The following is a 10,464-nucleotide window of genomic DNA, read 5'->3' on the forward strand; positions in this document are numbered from 1 at the left end:
CGGGGGCACAGAGGGGCCCGCCACCGCAAGGAAGCTCCCATCAGAGGAGGAGTCGCTGTCGCTGGTCTCTGCTCCTGTCCCCGCTGTTGAGTTCCCCTCGCCCTCCGTCCCACTGGTGACTTCTGACTCCGTTGTCTCCGTCTCCAGGGCCATGAGGGATGCAGCTCCCTCCTGCTCCGGTGGCACAGCTCCTCCGCCTGATGATTCTAATGCACACAAGAACAGGGAGACCACAAAAAGGTGGGGGGAAGAAAGAAGAAAGACATGTTCAGTGCATGCGATACCGCTACCGTTGGCGGACACTACAGACACAGCAGCCCTCTGCACTACGCCATGCACTTAGAGTTCCCTAGTTAATCACAGGGACATGGGGTACATGGCCTATGCCTGATTGCTGCACACCTTGAAGTCACAGGAGCCTGACTAGGTGTTGACGGCTCTTACCACTGGTGGTGTTGGGGTGCCACTTAGCCTGCCTCACAAAGGGTACTTGACTACAGAGCTCGCCCTAGTCTAGGGTAACCCACTGCCCAGCTCCCACACCCAGACATCTCCAATGCACGCAGAGTCAGATGGATGTGACGGTACTCACCCCCTTGTGACTGCTATGATGCCCTCAAGCGCCCATCCAACTCCGGATACGCCACCGCCAGGATCCGGAACATCAGGGGGGTCATGGTGCAACGGGCACCCCTCCCACGTTGGGAGGCCATCCCCAGCTGGGCCTCTGCCGTCTTCTTGCTCCAGCGGCGAATGTCCTCCCACTTTTTCCAGCAGTGGGTGCTCCGTCTGTGGTGGACCACCAGGGTCTGGACGTCCTTGGCGATGGCACGCCAAATATCCTTCTTCTGGTGGGCGCTGACCTAGAGGAATAGTACAGGGCAAAAGGAAAAACTGTACCCGTCCGGACCGTCGCAGTCCTTGGCACATGTTCCCACCCTTGCCCAGACTCACATACACTCATCGTCCAGTCATGCAGGTCTCATTCCCCCCTACCCTTGTATCTTCCATTCACACCACTCCAAACAGGCATTGCCCATACAGCATGCTCTCAGTGTACTCACCTGTTTGCCTGGAGGACCGTAGAGTAGCGTGTACTGGGGGAGGACCCCATCCACTAGTTTGTCCAACTCCCCCGATGTGAAGGCAGGGGCCCTTTCCCCAGAAACATGAGCCATTGTTGCTTCCACACTGATTTCACAGCAGCACTTGCAGTGTAGGTCATCTCCTGTCGAAGATCAGGTATCAAGTGATTGAACAGACAGAAAATGGCGGTCACATCTGCGGCGGTGCCTACTGTCACCGCCGGCGTACATCGTCATTGCCTCCTGGGACCCATAGGGTCCAATGTTAACCAATGCAGGATTGCGCCGGTGTCTTCGACCGCCTACCGCGACGGTCTACAAAGCCAGCGCAGTTACATGTAATAGTCACCTACAGACTTGATCGTGCCACTATCGATGAACTGTGTGCCCAGTTGGAGCCAGACCTGATTTCAGCTATCTGCCATCCCACAGGAATCCCCCCTCTAGTGTAGGTCCTGTCAGTACTCCATTTCCTGGCAAGTGGGTCTTTTCAAACTACAGTGGCCATAGCATCAGGGATGTCTCAGCCAATGTTTTCAAACATGTTGTCCAGAGTGTTGTCTGCCCTGCTGAAACACATGCGCAGCTACATCGTGTTCCCTCGGGTGGAGGATTTGCCTACAGTGAAAGGTGACTTCTATGCCCTGGGACGGACATATCCCCAACATCATAGGTGCCATTGATGGGACACATGTGGCCTTGGTCCCCCCACGCAGGAGTGAAAAGGTGTACAGAAACCAGAAGAGCTACCATTCTAGGAATGTGCAGATGGTGTGTTTGGCAGACCAGTACATTTCCCATGTGAAGGCCAAGTTTCCTGGCTCAGTGCATGACGCTTACATTCTGAGAAATAGCAGCATCCCTTATGTGATGGGGCAACTCCAGAGGCACCGTGTGTGGCTAATAGGTGAGGACAAGGACCCTATACCATGTGAATAGTTGTCTGAGGTTGTCCCTAAGGGTTAGTGTGTGTCTAACAGTTGTCCCTTGACATTTGCAAGTGACTCTGGGTACCCCATCCTGTCATGGCTACTGACCCCAGTGAGAAATCCCAGGACAAAGGCAGAGGAATGCTACAATGAGGCACATGGGCGAACTAGGAGAGTCATAGAGAGGACCTTCGGCCTCCTGGAGGCCAGGTTCCCATGCCTCCATATAACAGGTGGTTCCCTCTACTACTCACCAAAGAAGGTGTGCCAGATCATTGTGGCCTGCTGAATGCTGCACAACTTGGCTTTGCAAAGACAAGTGCCTTTTCTGCAGGAGGATGGTCCAGAAGGGGGTCTTGTGGCAGCTGTGGAGCCTGTGGACAGTGAAGAAGAGGAGGCAGAGAGGAGGAAATAAACAACAGAAACAATGTGATTCAGCAATACTTCCAGTGAGACACTGGTAAAAAGACATCACCGCCTCCTACATCTGATAAAATTGTAAGACCTATCATCTGTTTGTCACTTTCACTCATTGTATGGGCTCTGACTTGTCACTTTGCCTTTCCATTTCACAGATGTGGGTCCCACTGTGTGACCTCTGGTATATTACCTCATGGACTAGAGCTGTGTGACATAGGTATGTTGACAAATTGAATGGACATTGGTATTTTCCTCAGTTATTGCAAATACACATTTTCGAAAGCACAGACTGACTCCAGATGCTTTTGTGATTCAAGGGTGTTTATTTAAGTGAAAAGTGGTGGAGGTGGTATTAAAGTGGTCAGGGGTGATGGTGGAGGAATTTCCATGGCAGAGTCCTGTCTATTTGTCTCACAGTTGCTTTGTCCAAAGGGGCATAGGAAGTGGAGCTAGGGCAGTTTAAGGATGGACAGGGTGACAAAGTGGGACAGAAGGATGACAATCAGGATGGTCTCATTTCTTTGCAGGGATCTTGGCATTGTTCTCTATTATTTTCTTGGATCTCAGGGACCGCTTGCGGGGTGGTTCTCTATCTGCAGGGGGTGGGGTGCTGGTGTCGTGGTCCAGTGGAGGTGCCTCCTGTCCACTAGCGCCGGCGGAGGTGGTGGGCAGTCCATCGTCCAGGCTAGTGTCAGGGGCCCCTTGTTGTGCCACAGTGTTCCTCCTGGTGTTCACAAGGTCCTTCAGCACCTCTACAATGGTGCCCAGGGTGGAATGATGGATTTGAGTTCCTCCCTGAACCCCAAATACTGTTCCTCCTGCAGTCGCTGGGTCTCCTGAAATTTGGCCAGGACCGTTGCCATTGTCTCCTGGGAATGGTGGTACGCTCCCATGATGTTGGAGAGGGCCTCATGGAGAGTGGGTTCCCTGGGCCTGTCCTCCCCCTGTCGCACAGCAGACCTCCCAGTTCCCCGGTTTTCCTGGGCCTCTGTCCCATGAACCGTATGCCCGCTGCCACTGCCCCCAGGTCCCTGTTGTTCTTGGGGTGGTGGGTTTGCCTGGGTTCCCTGTAGTGGTGGGCACACTGCTGCTTGACGTTTCATGGGGACAGAGGTATGGGCCCACTGGGTGGGTGCTGTGCTGGTGTTTCCTGAGGGGGGAGGTTCTGTGGTGGCCTATGACTGTGTCAGGGGAACCAACTGTCCCGAGGTCCCAGATGGGCCGGGTTGGTCATCTAAATCCAGTTGGACAGAGCTGCTGTCATCACTGTGGCCTCTTCTGTGGGGGGAGTGGACAAGTCTGGAATCTCCTGTCCGGTGACGTTGGGTAGGGGTCCTGCAGGGGTGTAAAGGCATGATTATTGCATCTGTGTGTGCCATGGTGTGCAATGGGTGGGCGACCCTGTACCCCAGTGCTTACATTCTTGTGTAGGACATTGTGTTATATTTGGTTTGGGGATCTGTGTGGGTATGTGTAGTGAACATGCATTGGTGATGGGTGTCCATGCGCTGTTGTTGCATGCAGGGCTTGGTGTTGGGATGGGTGGTTTGTGATAGTGGGACATATGTGAGGAGTTGGAGTGATGGGGGTGAGGGTGAGGGTGGGGGTATGTGATAGCATGCAGGTAGGGTGGGGGATATGGTAGTTAAAAATTTGACTTACCAGAGTCCATTCCTCCAGCTACTCCTGCGAGAGGCCCTCAGGATGCAGTATAGCAAAGACCTGCTCCTCCCATGTTGTTAGTTGTGGGGGTCCGCCGCCAGTCCTCTGAACTGCAATGTGGTGTCTTGAGACCACGGAACGCACCTTCCCCCGTAGGTCGTTCCACCTCTTCCTGATGTCATCCCGTGTTCTTGGGTGCTGTCCCACTGCGTTGACCCTGTCCACGATTCTGAGCCATAGCTCCATCTTCCTAGCTGTGGAGGTGTGCTGCACCTGTGATCCGAATAGCTGTGGCTCTACCCGGATGATTTCCTTCACCATGACCCTGAGCTCCTCCTCAGAAAACATGGGGTGTCTTTGCAGTGCCATGGGGTGGTATGGGTGATGCGTGAGCTGGTGTGTGTTGTGATGTGTGGGGTGATGTTTAGGGGTGTGTGGTGTTTTGTGTGTGGATGTGTATGAGTAATGGTGTTGTGTGCCTTTGTCAGCTGGTGTGGTCTTTGCTTTTCTATCTCTCTGCTTCTTCGAAATGTTTGGTTGTAAGAGTCTGTGGGTAATGTGAGTGGGTGTTTTACATTGTATTGGGTGTGTGGGAGGGGTGTGTATGTGTATCAGGTGTGTGTATTTCGATTTGTCCAATGTGGTAGTGTTTTGTAAATGTGTATGTATTTTGAGTGCAGCGGTTTGTACCGCCAATGGAATACCGCGGTTGAAAGGCCGCCGCGTGGATTCATGGGTCGTGATAGTGTGGGCGTATTCCTGTTGGCGTGATGGTGGAGGTTTTGTTATCGCCAGTTTATCACTGACCTTTGGTGTGGCGGACTTGGGTGGGTGTCTAGATTTTGGCGGATTCCGAGCTGTGGGTCGTAATAGCTGTGGCGGAATTCCTCAACGGTGTGTTGGTGGTCTTCTGCACGGCGGTAAGCGGGATTTACTGCCAATGTTGTAATGAGGGCCTAAGCGCTGGAACGCAGCTACTGCTGGTGCCAGACCAAATGGCATACTGACAAACCTAAAACATCCGAATGGAGTGATGAAGGCTGTGAGGTTCCTGCTTGATGTGTGTAACTGGACTTGATGGTAGGCTGAAGTTAGATCTATCATAGAGAACCATTTTGCACCTGTGGATTGAGACAGTAGTTCATCAATTTTAGGTAGGGGAAACTTGTCAATGACAATATTTTTGTTCAGTTCTCTAAGTTCAATGCAAAGGCGCAACCGCCCATCTGATTTACGAGCTACTACCAGGGGAGCCAACCATTCTGCACTTTCTATTGGTTCAATGATTCCTTTTTTTTCTAACAATTCCAATCCCTTCATAACATTTTCTCTTAACTTTTCAGGCATGTTCCTAACTTTGTGACAGACTGGAATGGCCCCCTCCTTTAATATGATTTTCTCCCCATATGCATTCAAATGTGTCTTTAAAAGTATTTGTATCATCCGTTTGCCTATCTTTCTTCTCAATTTTATTATAAACACGTAACCCCTCAGGAGCAAGGTTATGCAATAGAATCTTTTTCCTCCTAGATGGTGTAAACTGTTCATCATTCTCTTCTTCCAAGGCTAATAAGTAATTCACGAAATACTCTTCCCAATCTGACCATTTAAGTAAGGAACACTCTGGTCTGGGAAGAAATGGCACAGGGGGGTGTCAGACCACAACTTTGAGTGCACATATTTCCCTTTCTCTGACACACAGTTACTTTAAACATTTGAAAATATTTTGTCACCAGGGACGTGGCCAAGGAACATGGCCAGCGGGATGCACTCCTAATGAGCTCTCGTTCCTGTTGTAATCCTTCAATGATCCTGGGGTACCTTGTATGGTGTAAAGCCCCACTTTTCAGCAGCAGGACCTCAAGTGGTGGGACTGGGCACGGCGCGATCCCCCTCCCTGCGCCAGTGAGGCCAGATCGGAGACAGAGAGTGCACAACTTTTCTGGGCCGTGCTGGTGGTTGCGGTTGGACCCAGTGGGCTCGCTTGGAGGCGGCAGGCGGCTGCGGTGGCGGCACTGAAGGGTGTGTCTGCTAGTAGGCCTCAATTGTGAGAGGTTGGCGGTGGTCCCGCTGGGAGTGCGGCAGCGACAATTGGGCCCTGGTGCTCCAGTCGGGAGCTTGTGGCGAGTGGAGCCTGCAGGTGAGGGCAAACTGGTGACCTCCAGCTGGGTCTGTCACGGGGCGCGCGGTTGGAGGATGGGCGGCGGTTGCTCGGCTGCCGCTCCGGATGGTCCTGTTGGACGTGTGGCCCTCAAACTGTGTGGCGGTGCCCCTGGGTCTGGAGGACGGGCAGCTGCACCTCATACTGGCCATGGAGGGGCCAGTTAGAGCTTAGGAGGATCGCGCTGTGACTTGGAGACTGGTTGACCGGTTGGTGAGCGCCCTGGAAATCCACAGTTTGGATCTCTTGTTCCAGTTGGCCCTTATTTGCAAGTGCTTTGAGGGGGATCCCCCCAGTCGAGGGTGCAAGTGACCTTTGATTTGTACACTGTGGATAACAGAGGCGGATCATGGTAACTACTGGCCCGGGGGGCAGTGTACTTTGCTACAGTGGTATTTGCAGTGTGGACTGTGCCAGCAGCCCCCCTGCTGTAACTGTAACTGAGACTGGGTAGGAGACCTGGCCCGAGGATGGAGCGGAATGAGGCAGCACAAGCAGATGGATCCCTCACAGGGTAATACCATGGAGCAGTATACTACCCCGGTACCCTTGCCACAGCGCCCGGCCTGTTCGGACAGCAGTGGGGATGGTGCGAGGGTACCAGCGAATGCTGACGAACCTTCAAATGCGGAGCTCCTCGCGGCCCTCCAGGGCTCGAGGGTGGCACTGGAGGTTAAGATAGAGACTGTGGCAGTGGAGGTTAATTTGCTTTGGGCGGACCTTCGATAGGTGTCCAATAAGGTCAAAGTGGCGGAGGGATCCATTGTTGAGCTACAAACGGAGGTGAGGCTGTGAGGAAACAGATGGTGCACGCCACCTCTGCGGTCGGACAGTTGGAGGCGAGGTTGGAAGATGCAGAGAGGAGGTCCCAACGAAACAATGTCAGGCTGCTGGGCTTTCCGGAACGTGCTGAAGGGTCTGCTGTGGAATCGTTTGTTGAAAACTGAATCAGAGATGTGTTGCAGCCTTCGGGTCTATCTAAGGTGTTTGTGGTGGAGCGTGCACACAGAGCAGTTGTTGTGCCTCCCCGTCCTGGTGCGCCGGCCAAAGCCATCATTGCCCACCTTCTGAAATACAAGGATCGCAACTGTGTGTTGCGGGCTGCCCGTGAGTCCTATAAGGCAATTTATGAGAACTGCAAGATATCTATTTATCCTGATTACACAAAGAAAGTGCAAGGTTCTCGAAAAGGATTCATGGAGGTCAAGGCAAAACTCCAAGCCATGAACATTCGTTATATGCTCCTGTGTCCTGCACGTCTCAAGGTGATCTCAGGTGGGAGATCGCATTTCTTCGAGCGCCCAGAGGAGGTGTGGCGCTGGATGGAGATGTGGGATAAAGCGATCCTGGGGAGGATGGAGGGTGCTGGAGGCGTTGCTTCACGGGCCTCAGGAGTGGAAAGCCTGGATTGGAGGTCGCGGATGGTAGGTCCGCTGCAAGACACTGGGACTGGCGGATCGGCTGTGAACTCTATTCCTAAAGTGGAGATACAACAGGATGGAACAATGGCGGTGGTGTCTGCTGGTCTGGCCGGAGATCTGGATGTGGTTCAGGGATGAGCGGCTGGGGGAGCCCCCCCTGCCGGCCCGGACTATGACATTCTTGATTCAGGGTGCCACTGTGCCGCCTCACTGCTGGGTGGGGGTCGACCCTGGAAGTTACATTGGGGCGAGAGCTGAGGCCTCACTGGCTCCGCTCACCATTGGGGGGGCCTCTTCTACTGCTTCACAAACCAAGATTGGGGTGGTACCCGGGTCCTTGATGGACTGATGCCGGGGAGAGGGGGAATCACTCCACATGTGTGGTAGGACTTAAAATATGGTAAGTTGGGGATTAGGCTGTTGTCCTGGCGGCATTCTCGGAATGGAATTACAGTATAGTTTGCTATGGTTGTTTTACTGTATATCCGGGGTGGGGGTTGGGGGCCTGGGGGTTCTGAATGACTATGTGGGTCAAAGTTGGATGTTTTTTCAACATTGCAGATATGAGGGCGAGATCTGCTATTTGTCATTTCCTTGTCGTTCCTTGGGGGTGGGTAACAGGGGGGAGGTATTTTTTCAGGAGGGAGGGCAATAAAGTATCGCTATGAGATGTCAAAATAATATGTTGACCTGGAATGTTCGGGGATTGAAAAGTTACACCAAACGCTAGAGGGTACACTCATTTTTCAAGAGGCATATAGTACATATTGCCTGCATTCAGGAAACACAAATGACTGAAGAGGAGGCACACAAATTGTCTAAGAAGTGACGGAGTCAGATGTTCTCATCCTCCTTCTCCTCCTACGCACGAGGTGTGTCAGTGTGGGTGTCTCTGGCGGTCCCGTTTACCCACATGTATAGTGCAGTGGATGTGGAGGGCCGATATGTTTTGGTGGAGGGTATGTTGGATGGCCTGCACAGAGTTATCCTGAATACGTACGCACCTAACACTGATGATCAATCCTTCTACACCAGAACACCAGAGATTTTGGAGGACGATGTGGATGGGCCATTGGTCGGAGGGAATACAATTGTGTCTTGCACGGTGATTTGGACCGCCTCCCGCTGAACCTGGGAACTAAACCCTTGATGGTGAAGTCTCTCAGGGAAGTGGTGGCACAATTGGGACTATGGGATTGCTGGAGGGAATTGCACCCAGAGGGCAGGGAATACACTTGTCATTCCAGAACACATACTACGCATACCAGTCTGGACAGGTTTCTTTTGGGTGGTCTTAGTAGCTCACAAGTACTGGATGTCATGCGTATGGGCAGATTCTTATCCGATCATGCACCGGTGCGGTTGCAGTTGAAGTGGGGCACAGAGGCCTCATCTCTGGCGCATAGTTGGCATATGCCAGTGGACCTACTTACTGATGTGGGGGGTGAGGCCATTATACAGTAGTTAGATTTGAACTGGAATACTACACAGACTAGGGGGCTGGAGTGGGAAGCTATGAATTCAGTCATAAGGGGGAGTGTATAGGCATGGTGTGCGGGATACGCAGGCAATTGGAGCGGGATCTTACAATGCTGGAAGTGAAGTTCTGCAACAGCAGCCACCGGATGCGAGTTTGGCTGATCGGGAAGAACTCAGGTTATACAAGGAGGTAAACAGTTGTTTGGGACACTTTAAGTCTGATCTCACTTAAGGGGTATAGGCAGCGGCTGCACAGGGAGGGAAACAAATCTGGCAAACTTTTGCCTTGGATTCTGAAGCGGGAGGGGGAGGCCTCTCCTATATTGCACATTAGGAACACGGACGGTGTAATGCTCACAAAGCGCACGGATGTACTGGGAGAGCTGGCGGCACATCTCCAGAGAGTGTCGAGGGCGGGTTCTATCCCATTTGAAGGGGATGATGCTCCCCCAATGGGGCCTGGACAGTAGGGATGCCCTTGAGACTGCGATCACCGCAGAGGAGGTGAGTGAGGCAGTGGCTGCAATGACTAAGTCCAAATCCCCCGGCAGTGTTGGTTTTCCTATCAAATTGTATCAAACGTTCTTATCTTTACGGGAGAAACTATTGGAGGTCTTTGAGGAGGCTTGTGTGCGTGGTATGTTGCCAGACACCATGCGTCAGGGCATTGTATGTTTGAAGCTTAAGGCGGGGGGAGACCCTGGTGATCCTTCCTCATATTGCCAGCGTACCATGTTAAACAGTGATGTTAAAATACTTTGTAAGATCTTGTCCACTCGTCTACGTGGGGTGATTACGGGTCTTGTGCTCGAGGATCAATGTGGGTTTATTCATGGTCGCAGTATGTCCTATAATTTGTGCCGCCTGACGCATATCCTGCACAAGACCGGAGATATGGAGAGTGAGTTGGCATCGGTATCTTTGGACTTGGAAAAAGCCTTTGATACGGTTGAGTGGGGGTATCTTTCAGAGATCCTGCAGGGCATGGGGTTTGGCCCCAGTTTCTGCGCTTGGGTGCGGTTGTTGTATACTGCTCCTACTGCACAGATGCGGGTCAAGATGGAACTCTCGAAAGTCTGGGAGATCGGTAGGGGCACAAAACAGGGATGCTCGCTCTCACCTTTATTGTTTGCTCTGGCAGTGGAGCCACTGGCGATATGGCTGCGCGAGGAGGTGGAGCCGTGGGGGATCCGGGTGGGGTGGTCTACTCATGTAATCGCTCTGTATGCGGATGATGCATTGGTTTATGTACGGGATCCCCGTGTCTCGGTACCAGGGCTGCTGCGGAGGTTGGAGGTTTTTGGGGC

Source organism: Pleurodeles waltl, chromosome 3_1, assembly GCF_031143425.1.
Source record: "Pleurodeles waltl isolate 20211129_DDA chromosome 3_1, aPleWal1.hap1.20221129, whole genome shotgun sequence".
NCBI classification, from domain to species: Eukaryota; Metazoa; Chordata; class Amphibia; order Caudata; family Salamandridae; genus Pleurodeles; species Pleurodeles waltl.